This window comes from Vulpes vulpes, chromosome 6, assembly GCF_048418805.1.
Source record: "Vulpes vulpes isolate BD-2025 chromosome 6, VulVul3, whole genome shotgun sequence".
Lineage (NCBI taxonomy): Eukaryota > Metazoa > Chordata > Mammalia > Carnivora > Canidae > Vulpes > Vulpes vulpes.
In genome coordinates, this window is record NC_132785.1 from 63,908,727 (window position 1) to 63,935,354 (window position 26,628).

Below are 26,628 nucleotides of genomic sequence, written 5' to 3' on the forward strand. Positions count from 1 at the left end.
CTTGCATTTTTAGATAGGTATAATGTGGCATGGACAGGTTGTCATCTACTCTATTTGATCTGGAGATGCCAGTTGAAGCCAAAGAATCATTAGACTTCTCTTCCCAACTATCTCCCCACCACCACCCCAGCCCCCCAGCCCTACCCCTGGAACTCCTAGTTGGGTGCTATTTTTTCTCTGACAATGTCTTTATTTTAGTTTTGTTTTTTTGTTTAATTTTTTTATTGGAGTTCAATTTGCCAAAATTTAGCATAACATCTGGTGCTAACTTTGGCTCTAGATTTTTCTTGTTGTTTTTTCGGGTATTTGACCTACATAACAAATTGTCGTGCATCTTGCCACCAGGTGGCAATATGGGCATTTTATTTAAAAAATCATGAACTGTGCAGCTAGCCCTATAAATAGTGCAAACCTGCTTTTGTGCTGTCTCTAAAGGACTGGGAATCCCATTTAATGTCTAAAGTAAACGTACAGAAGTTATAATAATAAAAGACTCCTTTGACCAACTAACATATATTCCAAATCCTATAACTGAGGTACCATGCAAGCCTTAGCTGCAGTAATAATGGTGAAGACCTAACAAGTTTTGTTAGCTACTCTGTGACTTCAGTTAAGCTGTAAATTGGGGAATTTGGGAATATGGGAACAGGAAGACAAAGTGGATTTTTTTTCAAAATTCTGAGGAGGGGAGAAATGGAGCTCCAAGTGGCTAACCTGGAGTACCCTCTGGGAACTGTGTAAGGAAACAAATTTTGTAGAAATGTTGCCATGATAGTGATATTCTGTGTTTGATGATGATGTCTTCGAGAATAGGAGTAAGTGGCAAAAACAGAGTGGGGCACAGTTCCCAGTATCTGACTGCTCAGGAAGGAGACTTTGTCACAGTCAAGTGCAGTTAACTCAGTAGGAATGACACTGGTTACACTGGTTACAACAGACTCCTGGAGGAGGTATTGTCTCCTTGTTTATCCTGAGTCTAGAGACTAAGAAGAAGGGAAGAGTAAGGGCCACAGTAAACACAGAGGAAGTTCACAGCTCCCTGTACATTACAGCCTCCCAGCCCACAGCCTCTGCCACCTCCCTCTGTGCTGTGGGGACACAGTGCTCCACAGTCATCTGGAGCCCGTACCCAAACTCTGCAGCTCAAAGGCATCACTTCCCCTCATTCTTGTCTTTCTAAAGTTGTCTGTCCCGCTCGCTGGACAGATGTCAGTATTTTAAGTTGTGAAAATATAAAGTGTTTCCCCCTCTAGACCATCTCTAATCTGTAAAACAGCACCACCAAGTATTTTAACCAGAACAACGCATGATCTATGCCATGGGAAGTGGAATATACAGGCTGTGGAGTTAAATTTCCAAGGTACAAAAATTCTAATTCTGCCATTTAACTAACTGACGGATAATCTTGGCCAAGTTATGCTTTCTCTGTGCCTTAGTTTTTCCTCAACTATAAAAAAGAGAAAACAGTGTATCTAACTCCTATGTGTGGGAATTATAGGAAGTAATACATGCAAAGTGCTTAAAACAGTCCCAGCACATAGTTAGCACTACGTAAATAGTAACTCATTAGTATTAGGTTTAGATGTACCATGAGTTTGCTAATACTCGCTGATGGATTAATACCTTAAATCTTTGGAGAAATAAATGCAATATAAATAGTAACCCCCTAATAATAATTTTAGTTTCCATATTATTTCCTCAAAATGCCCAGTAATCATCAGCCTTTTTAAAATGTGTAGGAAAAACATAGAGTGGCTTTAGAAAACCTGGTAGAAGGATGACACTACAGCTGGTTTGTTTGTGGAGCTACATGGCTAAGAGTGGTCCTGGGGAAGCTCATGACTTCTTTTGGAGAAAATACAGTTCTAATTTTCTCAACTGGAGATCCCTAATGGAAACTTGCATTTCTAGAAATTCATGAAACAAAATATCAAATCCAGCGGGTCTCATTCACTGGTTGGTTCTTTACCTTTCTTTCACCAAGGATTCCTTACATAAAGGAACTACCTTTAAACAGTAGTACTTGCTGCTAAAGTACTACCAGCACGTATCTAAAAAGTCATTAGGGTTACAAATGTCTGTTCTCCCAGTCCCCTGAAAAAACAGCAATGCCATGCGTGCTGTACTCCCTCTCTCCAATCCAACTCAATTTTAGCAATTTCTAAATTATATATTCTACTCTTAATTTAACAATATTAGATATTATCTATTCATTTCCTTTTATGGTATCACACCACCATACTCACTTGCTAACAAATAGTTATATCACTGTATGGAGTTAAATCAATAGTCATTATACATATGATTATGACCATGTAAATATTGTCATTCTCCAGCCAAAATGAATATTATGATTACATTTCCTTTCTGGTACCATTTGTTTTTTGTTAATAATTGCCTTATTTTTTCATTTATCCTATATCAATATCCTGGAGATATTTTTTCTGGTTTCTTTAGCAGAGTTTTAAAAATCTGTTAATTATTTCCCCAAGCACATCAAATTGATTATCTATTTTTCCTTTTTGCCCTAGAGATTCCCAGTCCCTGGGAAGCCTTTGACCTGTGTGAATTGACTGATTCTTCAGACCTGGTGCACAAATATTACTCTAGGACCTTTCACCATTTTTGCTATCTTGCTTCTTGAATCTCAGATATCTTCCTTTCTTGGTTTAGTCCTTTCTTTTGCTAAAACACATTATCTGAAATCTCTGTAATAAAGCATGCATAAGATTTTTTTAGTCAGTCTTTGCATGTTTGAAAATATTTACTCTCACACTTGATTTCTATTTTCACTGAATATAAAATTATAGGTTGAAATGCTCTCAGCATTTCCAGTGTTTGGGCAGCAAAAGTATTTTTATTGACTTTTTCTTTTTTTTTTTTTTTTTTTTTTTGAGAAAAAATAGGGAGAGCACTCAGTTTTTCCTCAGTATTTTGAAGATATTATTCCCCAATTTCCTAATATCCAGGATTGCTGTTAAGATGGGTAATGCCATTTTGAATCATTCTTTTTTATGACCTCTTTATTCTCTCTGGGCAGGTTTAGGATTCTGTCTTTTTCCCCTGATATTCTAAAATTCCAATTTAACAAATATATATGAGTAACTACATAGAAAGCATTTCTACGTTCCATGTATATAATATGCCTCAGACACTGTGATATCTCAGAGGAGCTTATAACTTGGTACTGCCTACTGCTCATCCCATAGTTATGTTCACTTCATTTAGTTCACATTCCTTGCCATGGATAAGACTGCCACTTATCCAGGGCAGTAAGCAGGCACAACTTGCTTTTCTGAGTCTATCACACATATAAAAAATGGAAAGAATAAAATATTTCCTCAATATTAAAGGAGAGTTCTCTTCATTAAAAAGCCAAGAAATGGGCACCTGTGTGGCTCAGTGGTTGAGCATCTGCCTCATCATGAGCCTCATCATGGCTCAGGTCATGATCCCGAGGTCTTGGGATCAAGTCCTGCATCAGCCTTTATGCAGGAAGCCTGCTTCTCCCTCTGCCTATGTCTCTGCCTCTCTCTCTCTCTGTATCTCTCATGAATAGATAAGTAAAATCTTTTAAAAATTAAAATAAAATAAATAAATAATAAAAAGCCAAGAAAAGTGATGTCGAACCATCTTCAAATGGGAGTAGGAACATACAGTTTTCTCAAAGATGCTGGGGACATTAATCATAATCTTTTATTCATTTAGTAGTTTAATAAATATTTATTGAGAGACTATTATGGGCCAGACATTAATCAAGACATTGGATACACACCAATGAGCAAGAAAAGCAAAATCCCTCTGATCTTGAAGCTTATGTCAACAGGAAACACAAAGACATAAAAATGCAGAAATAAACAAATAAGTTCAATAATTCCAGAAATATTTATTGAACACCTACTATTTACCAGGTATGTTCTAAGTCCTTAGAACGTAAAAATAAATGAACACAACAAATGAAAAACATCTACTCATATGGAATCAATATTCTAGTGAATAAATGAACAAAGTAAACCAGATGATATTTGGGCTGAAACTCAAAGGAAAATATAGACCGGGTTATGCTAAGATATGGGGAGAAAGCATTCTAGGCACAGGGAAAGAAAATACAAAAGCCTTAAAATGCAGAAAGGCTTAGTGTACTCCAGAAACAGGAATAAGAAGGGAGAAGCCCAAGCATAATGAATGAGATAAGTTCAAGATGACTTTTAGAGGCATTGTGTGGAGCCTTACAAAAACCATGGTGAGTTGGATTTGGGATTTATACCAACTATACTGAGAAGCTGCTAGAGAATTAGAAATAGGCCAGTGGCATTTACCTTTGATTTACTTTTCTTAAATAACATTACTTGGCTCCAGTGTGGAAAGTAGATAAAGAGAGAGGAAGGGAGGAAAAAGAAAAAGAAAAAGAAAACAAACAAAAAACAAAAATATTTAGTAGATTGTTGAAGTAATCCATGCAAAAATGATGGTAGTTTAGACTAGAATGGGGAATAGTGGAGATGAAGAGAAACATTCAACTATAGGATATGGTTGATGGTGAAATTGACAGGTTTTGCTCATGGATTAAATGAGAGGTAGGGTAGAAGAAAAGGACCAGAATGAAATGACTCCTTGCTATGTGGTCTAAGCAACTGAGTACATCTTGATATGAATTCTTGACCTAGAAAACTGGAAAAGGAACAAGTTCAAAGAAAAATCAATATTTATGTTTTAGCCATGCTGGGTTTATGATGCCCATTAGAAGCCCAAGTAAAGATGTTCTAGAGAAGTTAGGTAAATTAGTTTGGTGTTTAATAGAGTGGTCAGGGATAGAGATAAAACCTCAGATGTCATTGATATGTGGGTGGTATTTAAGGCCAAGGGGCATGGTGAGATGGACTGGCTAGGAGGAAAATGTACTGAAGGGATGAGAGCTTAGGTCAGACTTGAACACTCCAGAAGAAAGTGAACAGAGAAGAGAGAGAGAGAGCAGTAGAGGGACCTAGGAGGAGTGGCCATAAGGCAGGAGAAAACCAAGAGAGTCAAGAGAGGGGAATGTCTAACTGTGAGAGAGCACTGGTCTGCCAAGAGGTTGAATAAGATGGTAACGGAGAGGTGACAATTGGCTTTGCTGCAAGGAGGTTCTAGTGTGTTTGACAAGAACAGTCTCAGTGAGTGATAGAATGGAAGATGAAGTGAAATTGATTGAGGAGCTAATGAGAGGCAAAGAAATAGAAGTGGGAAAAAAATAGTTCATTTGAGAAGTTTTGTTGGGAAAGGAGTGGAGAAATGGAATACTAGCTAAGGAAGAACAAGCGGTGAGGGAGCAATTTGTTATTCTGTTGGTTGGTTGGTTGGTTTTTAAAAGAGTAGACAAGAGAGTATGCTTTTGGAAGACAAAGCTATTTTAAGGTGCTGCTTTATTGTTACTAGTGATAGAAATTCGTCCCAAGTTTATAAAACTGTGGATATTCAGGATTAAATCGCTAAATAAATACAAATGATTCACTTGCAGAAAAGTGACCTCTGGGGCATTGCCCAACATTCTTCCAATTTAAGTGTATCTTTGTGCATCAGCCCTGAAGTTTGAGCAATGCAGGTTTAAGACTTTTGAGTTGCAGCCTTTAGAAATGACAAATACCCACCATTTGCTTCAACGTGGACAGAACTGGGGGGTATTACGCTGAGTGAAATAAGTCAATCGGAGAAGGACAAACATTATATGGTCTCATTCATTTGGGGAATATAAATAATAGTGAAAGGGAATAGAAGTGAAGGGAGAAGAAGTGTGTGGGACATATCAGAAAGGGAGACAGAACATGAAGACTCCTAACTCTGGGAAACGAACTAGGGGTGATGGAAGGGAAGGAGGGTGGGGGGTGGGGTGAATGGGTGACGGGCACTGAGGGGGGCACTTGACGGGATGAGCACTGGGTGTTATTCTGTATGTTGGCAAATTGAACATCAATAAGAAAATTAATTTATTATAAAAAAAGACTTTTGAGTTGAATTAGCATCTGGCCTGGTTACATTCCTTATTAAGGTAGTACCTGAATCTGGTAGGATACCCAATGTATGAAAAACTGAACAATGACTGTGGAAAGCCTAACATTGTGTCAGCTAAAGTGAAGTTCTGAGGAAAGGAGAATCTTCAATCATTTTCCAAAAATCCCATGACATTCCTCTCTTTGTCTAACTGAATTCAAGGTAGCACTTCAGAAATATATTTATCCTCCCTGAAATCCCTGCAGTTGGAAGGAAAGATCTGTAAACAAATCATGACCTAAGCAATGACAGCTTCCCTGGTATCTGTCACACAGGTGAATTATGCAATACAAAAGCTGAGTCAGCCTGCCACTGTTTACCCTAAGAACATAGTTCACAATCCTGAGGAAGACTCTTAAAATCTGTAGCAAAGGTGTGTACCCACCAATTTCAGTTTATGTTTTCCTTCCCACTGACTCTTGCCTAGGTTTGTATTAGATTTAAAAAAAAAAAAAAACAGAAATTTGTGATGACTTGTAGCGTGTTTGTGTGCATGTGTATGTGAGATTCGATGATATTTTAATGACAACTAAATTCCTGCTCTAGTCTGACTTTTTAAAAAAGATTCTAATTAGGAAATAAGTTTTATGAATGAAATACCTTAATTTTATCCCTCTCGTAGATGTCATAATGTACTCTCTTGTAGAAAAATCAGGCTATCAGAGGTTATAAAAATCAACTTATAGGATTGTCTTGTTAACATAAAGTTTAGGAACATCACTGGAAGCTATAGAATAGAGAGAATGACTCTTCTATTTATTAGTCATGAGTCAGAGACTTCATACATTACACACACACCCCAACATCACAGTCTGTGATATGGAGGGACATTCTAGATGATCGCAGATGACCTGTCCTAACCTGAGATCTACATCTGGCCTCAGGTGTGAAGAACTTAAAAAAAATCATTAAGGATGAGACCAAAGATTCTGTGGTCACTGAGACTTGGAATAAAACTCAAAGTACAAGTGAACAAGTAATGTTTTTCATTTAAGGCAGGATGGTTGTGGAGCTTGTGAAAGCATATAGATAGCATTATGCCCTTAAAGAAAGGAGGAGGAGGAAAAGGAGGAGGAGGAGGAGGAGAAGAAGAAGCAGAAGAAGAAGTAGTAGTAGTTATTTGCTAAAGATCTAAACTCAGAAGACAAGGAAAAAGAATGAACAAATGTTGAAACTCCATTTATTCAGACTATTCTTAAAATAAATGAGACCTGTCAGGGAATAAATAAAAACATCTTCCAAAGAGGCTTATGGTATTGGGAAAAAAGTCATTGGACACTATTCCATACTAGCACCCTGGAGATCGTGGATATTTCCTGCTATTGGGAAGGACTATATATATATATATATATATATATATATATATATATATATAGTCTTATGGTCCTTTCTTCGTAGAGTTTTTTTTTTAAGATTTTCTTTATTTATATGAGACACAGAGAGAGGTAGAGCGTGAACGGGATGGAGGGGCAGGGAGAGAGGGAGAAGCAGACTCACCACTGAGTAGGAAGCCCAATGTGGGGCTGGATCCCAGGACCCTGAGACATGACCTGAGCTGAAGGCAGATCTGTAAACAACTGAGCCACCCAGGTGCCCCACTTTGTAAATGTCTTATTAACCAAGCTGATCTGTCTGAAAAGAAATATATGGATCAGTGAGGGAGAAAATGGACAGTCAGCCAAGGTCAGAAGGATCAGAAAAAAGACCTCCCATCCAGCAATCCTACAAACTACATGACTCCAGGTGTCCCTGATTGTCCCCTGGTTGCTCTGAACTCAAATATGAGAGCATGAAACCTTTGTATTTCAAAGGATTCGATGCCAGAAGAATTAGAGGTTAAAGTCCTGTTGATCATGGCACAATTCCATCCATGGGCCCAGGCTAGTTGATGGGAATAAGACTGGATGTTCGGCTCTAAATTTTCTTATCCTGCCTCACATACCACTTACAGAAGCCATATTGTTTCCATGTGCAATATTATTTTTTTGCTTCTAGGAATAGTTTTTTGATATCTCTCTTGTTCTTCCCTGCCACATTAATTGACATTAATTGACTCTCCACCTCCTTTCCAAACTTGACAGATCTTCTTCAGTTGTGAAACATTGCTCCTTTCTCCAGTTAAATAAAGATGCAAGGCTCATCTAAACTCCATTTCTATGTCAAGGACAGATATTCAACCGTCATCCCTCAGACATATTTTCATTTAATTTGTTTAAATCTTCCAGTATTTCAACTGCAATAAAATGTTTAAATCTCTTGAGTGAAGTCTTAAGATAGTGAATCTTACATATATTTCTACTGGGAAAGAGGGAGTTTTATATTAAGTTGTTCATACAAAGGCAGTAAGTCACAAAGCTGGCTCTGAGACCATGTTCCACAGATGCCAACTGGGGAAAAGACACAAAGGAAGATTAACTTTAAATAAGCAGACAACTCTTAAAATAGGACCCCAGTAGGAGTGAGAGTATCAATGGCAGCCTGGAGGAATCCATCAAAGGCCTTTCACCACCCACTATCACACTCCAATAACGCTTTCTCTCTCCTTTCTCTTTTTTCTTCCCTCTTTCCTTCTCTTCTATTTGTCCTCGAGACCCCAGAGTTCTCCAAAAGCCCAACAATCTCTCCTAGCCTCAGGCCTGGCTGCATTTCCAAAGCCTTCTTATGTAACCATGTCAAGTCAGTTATAATTTCAAGTCCCCATTTCCTGGTGGGGAAACAATGTTGAAATTCCATGAGGTGTGAATGAACTTTTAGAACACCTTTGGCTTTATTGGCAGTTGAAATGCTAGAAAGCAGAAGCAGTGAGGTTTAGTCAATGATGTCTTGGTGAGTGAATAATTGAAGCTGAAGTTGAAGAACCAAAAATGGTTCCTAGACTTAGGCTGCAGAAAAATAAGTAACGGCTAGGACCCATGGTTTGGGGCCAAATACTTTGGAAAAAGGAAAAAAGACAGCAAGTGGCATAAATCAGATCCTCTCATACATAACTTCATAGCCCATCAACCCCACTTTTTCTGTTGTCACTCTTGTGACAATCAGATTTCTGCAAACTTCTTCCGATTGGATGCATGCACAACATGTCAGTGCCTCATCTCAGCTGGCCAGAGAGGCATATCTCTTGTTTCCTGACTGGGGGCTTCTCTGACATCAAGGTGTAGAATACCTTAGGAATCTGTGGGGCACTCTTATCACACAACCGAGAAGTTCAGGGGAATGAATACTCCTGGGGCTACTTTTGAACAATGGTGAAAAACCAACAAATACATGGTTTCACCTTCACCCCAATCCCTAACCCCACAGATCAAAAAGTCTGCAGCATATTCCATAAGGTTCTTTAGAAGGTCCCAGCAGGATCAAGCACTGGAAACAATGGTGGTCAGCTCTGTCATGCACCATTGTAGTGTAGTCTTTCCCCACTGTCCAGTTCCACTTTCTTTATCCTTCACTCCTGCTCCTGAAGATCGCTTCCCAAATAGATGCCATGCACATAAACTTTGGTCTCCAGTTCTGCTCTTTTTTTTTTTTAAGATTCTATTTATTTATTCATGAGAGATAAACAGAGAGGCAGAGACATAGGCAGAGGGAGAAGCAGGCTCCTTGCGAGGAACTCGAAGCAGGACTCAATCCCCGAACCCCAGGATAACAACTTGAGCCAAAAACAGATCCTCAACCACCGAGCCACCCAGTTGCCCCTCCAGCTCTGCTCTTAAGAAAACTAAAGCTAAAATACTGCTTTTTCTCCCACTGAAGAGACAGGACACAGAGAGGAAGACATGCAGCCCCTTCCCATCTGCTCTCAGGAGTGCCTCTTTGCCTTCATAAGCCATAGATGCTGGCCTGTGTAGCTGTCCCAGTGAGTACCAACAGCCTCCTTGTCATGACATGTGTTCCCAGCTTTAAGTACTGGACACATGTAAGTCACTTTACTAAAACAAAGTAAAGCGTTGAAGTCAGAAGGTCTGAGTGGAATTACACAGTGAGACAGAGGGAAAACCCAGGAAATGCTGGCCCTAACAAAGAGGAAAAAGCAAAAAAAAAAAAACAAAACAAAACAAATAAATAAGTAAAAACTATTCTTGTAAGAAATAACTTATTTGTTTGAAGGTCCATCGGTCCTTTCCTAGAACTAAAAGATTTTTTCCATCGAATAAACCCACAAGTATAAAGAGAAAACACAAACACGAATGAAAGTTGCCTCATAGAGTTGACAAGATCAATCACAGAGACAGAGTTTTGGGTCTCAACTTTCTCAGCATCCTCAGTGAATTTTGTGTGGAAGATAAAAGTACAGAAATATTCTCAGGTGTAAAGATATTGAAGCTAACACTCTCTCTTGTAGTCAAATGAATGAACTGGTGGAAACAACTCCATCAAGAAGCTGGCTTGGTCAGCTTTTTTTCTCCTATATCTGGTCCTCAGTCACTAAATCAGTATGTACATGTAGACTACTTACCAGGCACCAGCTGGTGCGGGAACTGCAAAGGAACATTAGAACACTCTTCGAAGGAACTCAGTTTGGCCCAATGTATCTTACCCTAAGACTTATTTCCATAAATCAGGTTGTTCCTGGAATTGAAAGATTAGAAGTTCCATCAGGGCAGGAACCACATGTCTTGATCATTACTGTTTCCCTAGTGCTTAGCGCAGGGCCTGGAGCAAGAAAGTTTCTCATTGATCCACCTGACTCTGTCATCTGTCTTGATAATGAAATTTTCTTCATTGCAGGGGTATATTTTGTTCATTTTCATATCCACAGAATGATTAGCACTTTACTTTGCCAAAAGTATAAATTGGTGAAAAAAAATTGTGTGAAATTACATTACATGCATTCAAGTGATTTGTTCCTTCTGATTTTCTTTCTATGCCTCTTTATTTGCTGACTTACTGATTGTCTTTCTGCCCCAGGGAGTCTGTGAGGACAGAGCCTTGTGTTTCTTGCTCACTGATGCTTCTCTTGTACCTAGCCCAGTGTCTGATATCTAGAGGGAGCCCAATAAGTGGTTTTAGGAATAAGTGAATGGAAAAGCTATTTCTAGGCTTCTGTTGAAAAAAACCTCTTTGCAGGGTTTATTTATTTATGTATTTATTTATTCATGAGAGACACACATACAGAGAGAGAGAGAGAGAGGCAGAGACACAGGCAGAGGGAGAAGCAGGCTCCATGCAGAGAGTCCAATGTGGGACTTGATCCTTGGTCTCCAGGATCACACCCTGGGCTGAAGACAGCACTAAACTGCTGAGCCACCGGGGCTGCCCTTTAGGGTTAGTAGGCAAAACCCTGGAATCCTGGTCCCAGTGACCTGGGAGCATAACTTTCGAGAAACCACATCACCACTTCCAGCTTTTCCATCACCTGGAAAACTAGGATAATAATAAACACTCAACTTTTATCAAAAGATATTAGGTCATGTGTAAAGATTTATGTTTCTAAAATGATCATGAGAACTTTATTTAAAAGAAAGGAGAAAGAGAAGGAGAAAACTAAATGTCTAACAATAGAAGAATTGATTTATTTTGGCACATCTTTATAATGGATACAATGGATATAATGGATACACCTATATAATGGATATAATGGATACTAAAAATCATATTACCTGAATTTCTGCTTCTAACCAAGATAGAATGACAGAGACCAGATTTACCCCTCCATCTGAAACAACAACAAAAAGCTCCGGACAAATTAGGTGAAACAGCAATTTTTAAGACACCAAATACCAGGCAATGAATGAGAGTGGTCCCCAAAAGATGAGAACAAATGAGAGAGTCTCCAGACCATGGCACGGGGAAGAGAAAGTGAGGCAGAATGAGGTGACTTCCCTGAGTTGAGGAGACAGAGCTGAGATTCGAGGAGCTACAGTTCATAGGACAGAACACCAGAGGAAAGAGAGGTGTGCAGAGAAAAGTCCCTGAAGAGCTGCAGAGAATCCCCTTGAGTATTCAGCAGAGTGCTCATCAGGCATGTGGAAACTACCTAAGGCCAGAGAAAGAGGCATCCAAAAGGATTAGACAGAACAATGCCTTTTCAAATATATCTAGAATTTAAAAGGGAAGTAATTGTTTGACCATATATCTCTCAATTCTTTGATTAATAATTTCAGACATTTCATTTTCTCTGGCTCTACTCACTAATGATTGTTGGCTATTTCAAACAAAAAAAATCATTTCATATAAATATTTAGAAAACAGCTCTGTCTGCTTGAGATAAAGAGTGAAAATAAGAATAAATGATATCCATGGATGGCGTTGACAAAAACAGTTACTAATAATAAACCTGTTTTTTTCTGATATCGCTATATCGATATCAGATTGCCTTGAAAAATTAGTCTTTATATCTTACCCTTGAATTCATTTATATATAGTGCCAAATTAGGATAAATTCAAACCATGCTGATACTTATAAAATGTGATTCTATATAATGTAAAAGCCCTTAAACTCAAATCAACTTCAAACCGCAGCTTTACTCAGTTTTTAATTATCAAGTTATCAATACTATCTATTGTGACATTATTAACTTATTAAATACTTTCCATAATTTCTCTCATTCTTCATCTTGTTAGACTGAGAATTTCTAATTATTCGGAATCTTTCTTTTATTCTTGTAATCATCTTTGTTGTTATATGTATTTGGGCATTCTTTTTTACTTTGAAGAACAACTACCATTAATGGCTTCCAAAACAAGATCCAAATATGACCCCCTCATTAACAGTCCCACATGGTGTGAATTCTGCCTTCCCAAGGAAGAAATGTTTTTAATAACTACATTTCCCAGGATCCTTTGCACCTGGGGTGTGGCCCTGAGCCTTTAATTGGGAGATGAGCCACATGAAGAATAGTCTAAGCAGGGACATCCCTTTCCATGGTGGGGGGCAGTAGAGGCTGCATGGTTCTGGGGTTGGCAGCAATAGCAGCTTTTTGATTGGGCCAGGAGCACCAGTTTCCTCTTTGGGACCAGTTCGGTTTCATGTTCTGTGGCTGGTGGCACTGAGGGCAGCTTTCTGATTGAGACATTCAGCATCACCATCAATGATGGGGGACAGAGGCAGTGACTTCTTTACCAGGCAGGTCGGGTGAGTGGCTCTGATCATCATTCCTAGAAGTTAAGCGCAGAGTGTTTCTCTAGCTCATATGATGATCTGTGAGTCATCTAATACTCCTCCCCAAATCCCTATCTGCTTAGACAAAGTAAAGCCAATTGCTCTTTCCTCCTTGTCATTTATCACACAGACTTCTCACAGTGTTTAGTCTGAGGCATACCATGGCTTTCATTCCAGTTTACTTCAAGCTGAGTATGTCAGCTGCTTCACCATTTCACTGGGGTACACTCAGCTCATCTCAACAAGTAACAGTTCATAATGCTTTACAAGGATCTCCGGTTCTTTGCCCAGCAGAACTGGGGCTATGCATAAGAATAAAATCAATTTTGATTGCTGGCCCAGGACATGTCCTAGAATGAATGCACAGCAGATCTCAGAAGCTAGGTTCCACAGGAACCAACCTTCTGAACATTACAAAGAGCTTTCAATGCTAGACATGGGAGTGAGCCAAATGGAAAACTTTCCAAAGTCTTCTCTTCTTACAGTGTTTCTCCACAACTTCACTGAATATCTTCATTAGATTTCTTTCTCACCCCAAGAGTCAGGACCTCCGATACAAAGCATCTTTGAATTTCAAGTTTAAGGAAAATTTTCCTCATTTGGTGGGAATGGGAAGACAGTTCCAAGACTAAATTTAAAGTTCCTTCATCCCTTTCTTACCAGCTAATATCAAATCAATTTCCATTCAATTGGCTAAGCCTTACTCATTCTTTCAATCTTGAATTAAATGTCACTTCCTCAATGAGCACTTTCTTGCCTCCAATCTAAATTTGTTCCTTCTATTTTATTGTTTCAAAGAACTCCATAATTTCTATGAAACAGTGACACAGGTTTTACTTTATAGGCCTTAACACAATTTCTATGTATTTCTATATGATTATCTGTATAATAAGTATCTGTGTTTCCTATTAACCTCTCAGTTTACTAAGTGTCCTATGTTCAGAATAGTACCTGGCACAAAGGAATGCGATGGCTGATGAATGAATGAATCTAAGCAACTACATACTCTACACCGGACTGTTGCATAAGTGTGGATACTCCCAATGACACATCCTTAATTCAAATACACAAATGCTCGAAGAGGATTGGAAGCACACAAAGCAGTATTTCAGGGGAGTGGGGCTCCAGTTCAATATGATTGAAAATAAAGAATAAAAACTTTAAAGAAAATTCACATACAAGTAAATGTCAACATGGAAAACCATGGAGAGTGTGTTTATATGGAAAGTGGATACAGTAACAATGTTAGACTACCCATTTCCAAACTTGAACTAGGCTGACATGAGAGATCACCGTGGGCCAGGCCCTGAGAGATGGTTGGAAAATTTGGATCACTGACAATGAGATTTGTTTACCATTCCACTAAGCACAGTAACAGATTTAGCTTTGCCTGAAGATGGAATGTTGTCCTAGCTCCTGGGACGTGATGCCTAAATCCTCAAATTTTCCTGAATCATAGGAATATCTTTGTTATAGATGATGAGCTTCTTGGATCACACCTGATAGTTCTGCTAACAAGACGACTCAGCATGGGGCTGGCCATACCGAGTAATCTCAGGGTAAAGGCTTGACAATGCCAAAAAGACCAACTATATCATTTAAGGTGGAGGCTTTGGGTTACATGGTCTCAGTTACCCCTGAGCCTGAGTTCAACCATGTAGGCAATCTATTAATCACCCCTACAAAATGAGATCCCAATAAAAACTTGGGACACCAAAGCTCAAGTAAGCTTCTTGAGTTGGCAATGCTCTGTGAATATTTGTCACATATCAATATTGAGAGGGTAACCTGTCTCTGAGAACAACGGAAACTTCGGTTTTGGAACTCTCCCAGACTTTCCTATGCATCTTTTACCTTGGATGTTTCAACATATTCTTTTTTGTTAATAAGAGTAACCATGAGTGTAATAAGTTTCAAAGAGTTTTATGAGTTTTTCTAGTGAATTATGGAATGTAAGGTGTTTTGGGAAACTTCTATGTTTGTAGTTGTCAGAAGTAAGAACAATCTTATGTAGATGCTTTAACTTTATAGTTGATTCCTAACTCCTTGCAATTGGGGTCACAAGTTCTGGGTAGACTTGTCAGTCTGAAGGTTTATGCCTTCAGCCTCACAATGTGACCAACTCTGAGTGGCTACATTTTGAATTGAGCCAATTCTATGTGGATAAAATAGTATTTATCTATACAGTGTCTAAAAACTAATCAATTCTATCAAAAGAGTGAAAAAAAGTTGAAAGTTGATAACATGGGCAAAGGAACTGGAAAGAAAAGTAAATGTCTCCCATGTTGTTTGGAACATATGCCTATATGAGATCATTATTTAAAATGTTCTCAACACATGTGCTGGAAATGTCTAATAATAATAACTAGTATTTGTTGAATGCTTACCATTCAAAGTTTCTGTTCTGTATGTTCTACATATATTAACTGATTTAATTCTCAGAATAACCCAAGTTACCAGCCCAGTTTATAAGAAAATGAGGCACAAGGAGGCTAAATAATTTTCTCTAGGTTACATATTCCCAGGATTTGAATCCAAACCATCAGACTCCATAGTTCATGCTCTTACCAGTGCCCTCATATGGTTTATCAGTAAGTAATCACTTATATTTTTTATGATCTTACAGAAAGGTATAGTAAACTGGTTATCTGAATTCCCAATCCTTTTTTTTAAAAGATTTTATTTATTTATTCATGAGAGATACACAGAGAGAGGCAGAGACACAGGCAGAGGGAGAAGCAGGCTCCTCACAGGGAGCCTGATGCAGGACTTGATCCCAGGACCAGGATCATGCTCTGAACCAAAGGCAAGACACTCAACCGCTGAGCCACCCAAGCATCCCCAAATTCCCAATTCTAACCATCTTTGTGACAAAGTAAGATTTTTATATGAGCAGACATGTATTTTATTTCTGATAATCCCCTTTGGCCCTATGGTCCCTCTCATGTTAGGCAGGAAACCTGGACTTCTTGTACTGGAGGAAGGAGAACATAATGAGCACAGAAGAAAAAAGAATAAGTAAATTCTTTGCTTTCAAACTTCAAAACAAAATTTGAAAATTTTCTACAGAATTTAATGCAGCCCTAGATTTAATGCAAATTTTTTGGTCTGTGGAAATTTTTAGGGGTGATGGAGACAAAAGTAAGAAAGTAAGACAATGGTGGCAACCTCTGTGCCCTATCTCCTTACCCTTCTCCTGGCAATGGGGTAGAAGGAGCAATAATGGAGCTGCAAAGCAGTTTGTAGGAATGTGAGAGTAGAAGACTTACAACTAATTCCTGTCAGAAAGCCTCAGTGACAATATACTTGCAAGTTTCCAGAGATGGCTGTGCAGCAGTGCCAATGTGCTCAGAGAGCTCAAAACAGCTTGGTTCTGCCAGACTGATGTCCTAGCAGATGAATTTTCACATGTACACAGAAAGCATGGAAATTAACTGAGAGAGCCTCAGTGAATCTAGAGTAGTCTCAATTTTATGATAAAAAGGACGTGGAACATGTGGATCCACAACCAGAAACCTACAGGGACTCAGACATCTGTACAGATGACCCAACAGTATGTGCCCCCTAGTATGTGCCAGTGTAGACCAGGTGCCCCCAAGCAATACCAGGAACATTTAAGCCCTCTAAAACTTAGATATCATTCCAAGAAGGTGGGAGTTGGGGAGAAGGGGATTTGAACAGGTGGAAATCTGAACAGATTTCAAAAATTATAATTTAATTGTGCAAACCTTATATTTGCTTAAAGTATATTTTCTGCTACCAGGCAAATGGTTGCTGGAATTAGAAATTCAGTTGTTATAGAAGATAAAGCTGTCCTGTTTTATACATCTGAGTTGATTGCAAAATATTTAGCCACTACATCTCTATTCATCAGATCAGCCATATTCAATGCCCTTCTCTACTCCTACACAAATGACAAATGGCTTTCAAGTGTATTACTTACCCCTTCAGGCCTACCAAAGGTATGTGCTCTTTCTAAGACCAGGAAACCAAAACACTGCAGCTGTAAACCACTAACCTGAATACTTACTGAAAGAAATGGTTTGGGTTAGTATGGAATTTAGTATAACCCTGAAATATGAGACTTTTTAACTAACGGCACCGGGGAAGATATATTCCCTTTTAGGGGACCCTGCTGACAATGAAAAGAATGAAGATGGTGATTGGCAAGCAGTAGTTTCAAAGGGGCACATAAACAAACATTGAAAAATAGTAAGCATATAAGATAATTCATTTGGACACTTTTATATGCAGCATATATAGGATTTAAAATAACATTCCCAAGTTAAACTAAAAACATTACTATGTAAATGCCACAACTAAACCAAATGAAAGAGTAAATACCAATCTTGCAAACTGATCTCCCTTAAGGGCACTCAAAGGCTAGTACTGCATGCTGCCCTCTAAAGAAATGTCCTCCTTTATATCAATCTTCTCTGTTTTGACAGCAAACCCATTGACCGGCATATGTTTTGGAATTTCTCAACAATTGACTTTCAAGGCCTAACAAATGCTCATTCTCCACCTTCTTAGAAACCTCACAGGAGCCACTGCTGCCAATTAAAAACATAAATCTAACCCCAAAACTGCATTACTTCAAAAAGAGAATGGACACCCCCATTCCCCACATTGTTTATACACATCTGTGTCAATCCTTTTGTTGAATGGGCCACGCCAGCAGGAGATCATCAATCAGCAAGTGTCACCAAGCCCAAGTACAAAATGGCTTAATAGGAAAATGGTGTCTTTTTTTATTCCCTGGTGTCACTTACTAAAATGTAAGTTCCTTGTTGATCTCATCACACTGGGTTATGTTTTAGTGAAGGGTTGAAAAGACCCAGCCTGCACACATTATGGAAGTTTTGAAATAATGTCTTAGTGAACAGATGTATACTTTCTCCCAACAGCTCTTTTTGGAAATGAATTTTTATGAGCCCAAAACATCCTTGATTTGTCCCCAATTAAAAGTCAAGTTAAAACTAAATACTTTTTAAAAAAAATAATGAAAGAAATTTGACAGAAATGTCAAGAAGTTATTGATACAAGGACTTTCAAGATTGAAAAACACTGGATTAATAATAATTCTTTGTTTAGTGGAAAAAAATTATAGTATAGGAGAGAGATAAAAAGCACAGGCTCCAGGTATAGACTGTCTGCATTCAGATCTTTCATATTCAAGCTCTGTGACCTTGAACAAATTACTCCATCTCTCCTTGCTTCAGTCTTTTGGAAAAGTTGGTATAGTAAATAATAGATACTTCATAGGGTTGCCAGAGTCTGGCACATAATAAGTGATCAATTAATGCTAATTATTTGCATACAGGTAGATAAGAGAAGCAGTTAATGTATAGTTATATGCCAGTGATTATAAAATGTATGCAAAATCCATGCTTTGTATTTTTATTGATTACAAAATGTTTTGCTTCTCTGTTCACCAAAAAGAGTAAAGAACTTTCCTATAAAGAGCAAAGAGCTTTTCCTATAATATTCAAAACATTATCCTAATGGTTGCAAGAACTGTTAGCTAGGAATGTTTGTTACAGGAACCTCACTTGTGAGATGTTGTAAAACACTGATTATTGTAATTGTAAACTATGTTTACCATGGAAGGCTGTTCTGACTCACCGGCCTGTGATTAATAAGCACTAAATGTACCATTGTTGATTTAGGTCTAATTTATTCAATCAATATGGAAGGAGTGAGCAGATTCACTTAAATTTAGTAGCATAGCTAAAGGCATTTCTCATTGTAAAAATATTTAAAAAAAAAAGATTCTAACAGATTTACTTTAAATCACAATGTAATTTCTTTTTTTGAGATGACAACAGTATCTTCTGTCTGACAACATTCAACTTGCTTTCAGATTTATTCAGTGTTTTCTCAACTTCGAAAAGCACTTGAAAACTCATAAGGGAGGGGAAAATATATCTGTTTATTTTCAATAGTTACACTAAGAATACTTTCCAAAAGTCATATTTATCATCGCTTCCAAAAGGAATTCTTACAGTACTCTGAGAGTATGATAGTGATGAGGAAGAAAAGTCAACAGTTGACTTGGCTTTCACTACATGGAACAATGTAATGTGTCCTTTTTCTAAACTCTCTGACTCCACCAGAAAGAGGAGACACAGAGGATATGGCTGAGAGCTAAGGGATCAGGAGCTTCTAGGCCTGGGACAGCTTGACTGGTTTCCTGTGGCCTGGAGTCCAAAGCTTAGGTGAGCAAAGAGGAAGGAGGAAAAGAGAGAGGGCCAATGCTGAGGACCAGGCCTTTTTCCTCACTGGGAATAGGTGATTAGCAGACATCCAGATGTGCTCCTTCTTCCTTACACTTGCCTTTGGCTTGGCTTCTTAATACCTATCTAACCCTCACTAAACTAAATGTCTGGAAGAGCCACACAAACTGAGTGAGCCATCAGATACCCCAAAGCAGTTTCCAAAGAAGACCCATGTTCCCCCAAGGGGAAGCCTGTTTCACCTACCAGGCCTGAGAAGTAAAACTGGGTACAAAAATCAGGACTATGACATAGGTTCAGGTTCCAGTCTGGAAACAGAGATTAAGCTTAATCTTTCAATATCGGAATTCCTGAAATTTACCCTACCATCAATCACCCTTTTAATCTTGTGTCAATCCTCAGGAAGAGAGGTTCTGTCCCAAGCCCCAATTATTGCTGGGTGTGTCTCCACCTTTTTAAACATGGAGACCTCCTTTTTCAATCGAAAAGTTTTGCAGACAGTAATAGATTTTCAATATCCACTGATTGAAAAATAGTATTATGAATACAGTAATACTTTTAAATAGATGTATTTGTTTTTTACTAATCATAATACATCCATGTGAAGTTTTAACCTAGAAGGACAAATATGTATAAAACAAACTTATTGGGGCACCTGGGCAGTCAATCGGTTAAGCATCCAACTTGTGATTTCAGTTCAGGTCATGATCTCATGGGTCATGGGATTGAGGCCTATGTAGGGCTCCATGCTCAGCTTTTGAGATTCTCTCCCTCTGCTCCTCTCTCTCTCTCTCTCTCTCAAACAAATAAGTGAATCTTTAAAAAATAAAATAAAACAAACTTACTACAGTGCCCAATACAGTGAAAGCACTCCAATAAAGGGTAGGTACTAATGAATGCTGCTAATGAATGACAATCTCTTGTCAAAGTCTATTTGGTCCACAGGTAATGCCTGATGCACATGTGGATTCTTAGAGTCCTTACAGTTTCTCAGTAACATATGAGCTATAAATGAGGCTTCAAATTTCCCATGACAGTAACTTTGTCTGATTCATATTAAACACCAGCAGCATCGACCACTGTGTCTTGCTTATAGATAATTCTTCTTTTTAGATTTTTTAATTTATTCATGAGAGACAGAGAACTTATAGACAATTCTTGATAAATTAATTAAATTGAATCTACTTCCTTCAAATGTCATGAAGAGATAAAATATCTTGGCTCTGCTCCTTGGCATTTTTAAAATTCTCCGTTGTTTAAAAAAAAAAATTTATAGGCTTCTACTTCCTAAAAAAGAAGAAGAAGAAGAAGAAGAAGAAGAAGAAGAAGAAGAAGAAGAAGAAAATTGATCTGAATGTTATTCATGAAAACTAAAGGAAAGTCTTCTTGGAGAAGACCAAGTATGGCAGAGTTCTGCTAGAATTTGTTCTCAGCATGACCTCAGCATAGTTTTACTTGAAGATCCAGGGTACAATCTAAGAAGTACTCAGCTTCTGGTGACCCTAAAATCAGTAACAAACAAAATTGGCCTGCTGGCCTCTTGAATAATCTGAGTTCTCATCCTTTTATAACATACTGGTTTATGTCCTAAAAAATAAAAAGTATTTATGAACAAGTAAGAAAATTTCACATCTCAAAAGAAATGTAGATGAAAGCCATTAAAAGGCAGTTCACAAAAGAAACAATAAAAATGGTTAATAAGCTTTTGAAAATAAATTCAACCCCACAGATAATTCATAAAATCAAGTAACGAGATGTAGCATATTCTTACTACAAATTGACGGAGGTCTGTGGGAATAGATCCTTCCTAGAATAATGTGCTAAGACACACTGTCATACACTGCTGATTAACATGTAAACAATACAAACTTCTTAGATGCTAATATTTACCAAGATCCTTAAGAAGATTAACATTAGTGACCTGACTTCTCATCAGTAGATTGGCAGGCTGCATGTGGTAGAGTACAGAAATGGGCACCATTGCATGTACCTCCCTGAATCATGCTTTTTGCGTCTTTGTGGCTCTTGCTTGCAGAGGTAGACTGTTTCTCCATTCCTTGAATCTGGGCTGGACATTTAATTTTCCTTGGCCCAAGTGACAGTGTACAAGTTCTGTGTCTACGCCTCACGAGACCTTGCCTGAATGAGGCTTTCCTGCCTGCTTTCTTTCTTTTTTTTTTTTTTAATTAATTTTTATTGGTGTTCAATTTACCAACATACAGAAAAACACCCGGTGCTCATCCCGTCAAGTGTCCACCTCAGTGCCCGTCACCCATTCCTCTCCAACACCCGCCCTCCTCCCCTTCCACCACCCCTAGTTCGTTTCCCCGAGTTAGGAGTCTTTATGTTCTGTCTCCCTTCCTGATATTTCCCAACATTTCTTTTCCCTTCCTTTATATTCCCTTTCACTATTATTCATATTCCCCAAATGAATGAGAACATACACTGTTTTTCCTTCTCCGATTGACTTATTTCACTCAGCATAATACCCTCCAGTTCCATCCACGTTGAAGCAAATGGTGGGTATTTGTCGTTTCTAATGGCTGAGTAATATTCCATTGTATACATAAACCACATCTTCTTTATCCATTCATCTTTCGATGGACACCGAGGCTCCTTCCACAGTTTGGCTATTGTGGCCATTGCTGATAGAAACATCGGGGTGCAGGTGTCCCGACGTTTCATTGCATCTGAATCTTTGGGGTAAATCCCCAACAGTGCAATTGCTGGGTCGTAGGGCAGGTCTATTTTTAACTCTTTGAGGAACCTCCACACAGTTTTCCAGAGTGGCTGCACCAGTTCACATTCCCACCAACAGTGTAAGAAGGTTCCCTTTTCTCCGCATCCTCTCCAACATTTGTTGTTTCCTGCCTTGTTAATTTTCTCCATTCTCACTGGTGTGAGGTGGTATCTCATTGTGGATTTGATTTGTATTTCCCTGATGGCAAGTGATGCAGCATTTTCTCATGTGCTTGTTGGCCATGTCCATGTCTTCCTCTGTGAGATTTCTCTTCATGTCTTTTGCCCATTTCATGATTGGATTGTTTGTTTCTTTGCTGTTGAGTTTAATAAGTTCTTTATAGATTTTGGAAACTAGCCCTTTATCTGATATGTCATTTGCAAATATCTTCTCCCATTCTGTATGTTGTCTTTTAGTTTTGTTGACTGTATCCTTTGCTGTGCAAAAGCTTCTTATCTTGATGAAGTCCCAATAGTTCATTTTTGCTTTTGTTTCTTTTGCCTTTGTGGATGTATCTTGCAAGAAGTTACTGTGGTCAAGTTCAAAAAGGGTGTTACCTGTGTTCTCCTCTAGGATTTTGATGGAATCTTGTCTCACATTTAGATCTCTCATCCATTTTGAGTTTATCTTTGTGTATGGTGAAAGAGAGTGGTCCAGTTTCATTCTTCTGCATGTGGATGTCCAATTTTCCCAGCACCATTTATTGAAGATACTGTCTTTCTTCCAGTGGATAGTCTTACCTCCTTTATCGAATATTAGATGACCGTACATTTCAGGGTCCACTTCTGGGTTCTCTATTCTGTTCTATTGATCTATGTGTCTGTTTTTGTGCAAGTACCACACTGTCTTGATGACCACAGCTTTGTAGTACAACCTGAAATCTGGCATTGTGATGCCCCCAGCTATGGTTTTCTTTTTAAAAATTCCCCTGGCTATTCGGGGTCTTTTCTGATTCCACACAAATCTTAAAATAATTTGTTCTAACTCTCTGAAGAAAGTCCATGATATTTTGATAGGGATTGCATTAAACGTGTAAATTGCTCTGGGTAACATTGACATTTTTACAATATTAATTCTGCCAATCCATGAGCATGGAATATTTTTCCATCTCTTTGTGTCTTCCTCAATTTCTTTCAGAAGTGATCTATAGTTTTTAGGGTATAGATCTTTTACCTCTTTGGTTAGGTTTATTCCTAGGTATCTTATGCTTTTGGGTGCAATTGTAAATGGGATTGACTCCTTAATTTCTCTTTCTTCAGTCTCATTGTTAGTGTATAGAAATGCCATTGATTTCTGGGCATTGATTTTGTATCCTGCCACGCTACCAAATTGCTGTATGAGTTCTAGCAATCTTGGGGTGGAGGCTTTTGGGTTTTCTATGTAGAGTATCATGTCATCGGCGAAGAGGGAGAGTTTGACTTCTTCTTTGCCAATTTGAATGCCTTTAATGTCTTTTTGTTGTCTGATTGCTGAGGCGAGGACTTCCAGAACTATGTTGAACAGCAGTGGTGAGAGTGGACATCCCTGTCTTGTTCCTGATCTTAGGGGAAAGGCTCCCAGTGCTTCCCCATTGAGAATGATATTTGCTGTGGGCTTTTCGTAAATGGCTTTTAAGATGTCGAGGAAAGTTCCCTCTATCCCAACACTCTGAAGGGTTTTGATCAGGAATGGATGTTGTATTTTGTCAAATGCTTTCTCTGCATCTAATGAGAGTATCATATGGTTCTTGGTTTTTCTCTTGCTGATATGATGAATCACATTGATGGTTTTACGAGTGTTGAACCAGCCTTGTGTCCCAGAGATAAATCCTACTTGGTCATGGTGAATATTTTCTTAATGTGTTGTTGGATCCTATTGGCTAGTATCTTGTTGAGAATTTTTGCATCCATGTTCATCAGGGATATTGGTCTGTAATTCTCCTTTTTGGTGGGGTCTTTGTCTGGTTTTGGAATTAAGGTGATGCTGGCCTCATAGAACGAATTTGGAAGTACTCCATCTCTTTCTATCTTTCCAAACAGCTTTAGTAGAATAGGTATGATTTCTTCTTTAAACGTTTGATAGAATTCCCCTGGGAAGCCATCTGGCCCTGGACTCTTGTGTCTTGGGAGGTTTTTGATGACTGCTTCAATTTCCTCCCTGGTTATTGGCCTGTTCAGGTTTTCTATTTCTTCCTGCTCCAGTTTTGGTAGTTTGTGGCTTTCCAGGAATGCGTCCATTTCTTCTAGATTTCCTAATTTATTGGCGTACAGCTGTTCATAATATGTTTTTAAAATCGTTTGTATTTCCTTGGTGTTGGTAGTGATCTCTCCTTTCTCATTCATGATTTTATTAATTTGAATCTTCTCTCTCTTCTTTTTAATAAGGTTGGCTAATGGTTTATCTATCTTATTAATTCTTTCAAAGAACCAACTCCTGGTTCTGTTGATCTGTTCCACAGTTCTTTTGGTCTCGATATCATTGAGTTCTGCTCAAATTTTAATTAACTGTCTTCTTCTGCTGGGGGTGGGGTCTATTTGTTGCTTTTTCTCTAGTTCCTTTATGTGTAAGGTGAGCTTTTGAATTTGAGATCTTTCCAGTTTTTGAATGGATGCTTGTATTGCGATGTATTTCCCCCTCAGGACTGCTTTTGCTGCATCCCAAAGATTTTGAACAGTTGTATCTTCATTCTCATTAGTTTCCATGAATCTTTTTAATTCTTCCTTAATTTCCTGGTTGACCCTTTCATCTTTTAGCAGGATGGTCCTTAACCTCCACGTGTTTGTGGTCCTTCCATACTTCTTGTTGTGATTAAGTTCTAATTTCAAGGCATTATGGTCTGAGAATATACAGGGGACTATCCCGATCTTTTGGTATCAGTTCAGACCCGATTTGTGACCCAGTATGTGGTCTATTCTGGAGAAAGTTCCATGTGCACTTGAGAAGAATGTGTATTCAGTTGAGTTTGGATGTAAAGTTCTGTAGATATCTGTGAAATCCATCTGGTCCAGTGTATCATTTAAAGCTCTCGTTTCTTTGGAGATGTTGTGCTTAGAAGACCTATCCAGGGTAGAAAGAGCTAGATTGAAGTCACCAAGTATAAGTGTATTATTATCAAGGTATTTCTTGAGTTTGGTTATTAATTGGTTTAAATATTTGGCAGCTCCCACATTCGGGGCATATATATTGAGGATTGTTAAGTCCTCTTGTTGGATAGATCCTTTGAGTATGAGATAGTGTCCCTCTTCATCTCTCACTATAGTCTTTGGGGTAAATTTTAATTTATCTGATATAAGGATGGCAACCCCTGCTTTCTTTTGAGGACCATTTGAATGGTAAATGGTTCTCCAACCTTTTATTTTCAGGTTGTAGGTGTCCTTCTGTCTAAAATGAGTCTCTTGTAGACAGCAAATAGATGGGTCCTGCTTTTTTATCCAGTCTGAAACCCTGCGCCTTTTGATGGGGTCATTAAGCCCATTCACATTCAGAGTTACTATTGATAGATATGAATTTAGTGTCATCATATCTATTCAGTCCTTGTTTTTGTGGATTGTTCCACTGAACTTCTTCTTAAAGGTGAATTTTAAGAGTCCCCCTTAAAATTTCTTGCAGAGCTGGTTTGGAGGTCACATATTCTTTCAGTTCCTGCTTGTCTTGGAAGCTCTTTATCTCTCCTTCCATTTTGAATGAAAGCCTTGCTGGATAAAGTATTCTTGGTTGCATGTTCTTCTCATTTAGGACCCTGAATATATCCTGCCAGCCCTTTCTGGCCTGCCAGGTCTCTGTGGAGAGGTCTGCTGTTACCCTAATATTCCTCCCCATAAAAGTCAGGGACTTTTTTTCTCTTGCTGCTTTAAGGATCTTCTCCTTATCTTTGGAATTTGCAAGCTTCACTATTAAATGTCGAGGTGTTGAACGGTTTTTGTTGATTTTAGGGGGGATCTCTCTATTTCCTGGATCTGAATGCCTGTTTCCCTTCCCAGATTAGGAAAGTTTTCAGCTAGGATTTGTTCAAATACATATTCTGGCCCTCTGTCCCTTTCGGCGCCCTCAGGAACCCCAATTAAACGTAGGTTTTTCTTCCTCAGGCTGTCATTTATTTCCCTTAATCTATCCTCATGATCTTTTAATTGCTTGTCTCTTTTTTCCTCAGTTTCCCTCTTTGCCATCAACTTGTCTTCCATGTCACTCACTCTTTCTTCCACCTCGTCAAGCCTCGTCGTTAGGACTTCTAGCTTGGATTGCATCTCATTTAATTGATTTTTAATTTCTGCCTGATTGGATCTAAATTCTGCAGTCATGAAGTCTCTTGAGTCCTTTATGGTTTTTTCTAGAGCCACCAGTAGCTGTAAAATAGTGCTTCTGAATTGGCTTTCTGACATTGAATTGTAATCCATATTTTGTAACTCTGTGGGAGAGAGGGCTGTTTCTGATTCTTTTTTTTTTGAGGTGAGGTTTTCCTTCTAGTCATTTTGCTCAGTGCAGAGTGGCCAAAAACAAGTTGTACTGGGAAAAGGAGAAAAAGAGAGAGAAGGAAAGAAAAGAGAAAA

The 26,628-nt window shown here is 38.4% G+C and overlaps 1 protein-coding gene across 1 annotated transcript in view; it reads left to right on the top strand.

Moving 5' to 3' along the window:
• The window catches only part of LOC112909605 (T cell receptor alpha chain MC.7.G5-like), a 531,968-nt gene that overhangs the window by 283,808 nt on the left and 221,532 nt on the right, over positions 1–26,628 (top strand). The window lies entirely within an intron of this gene.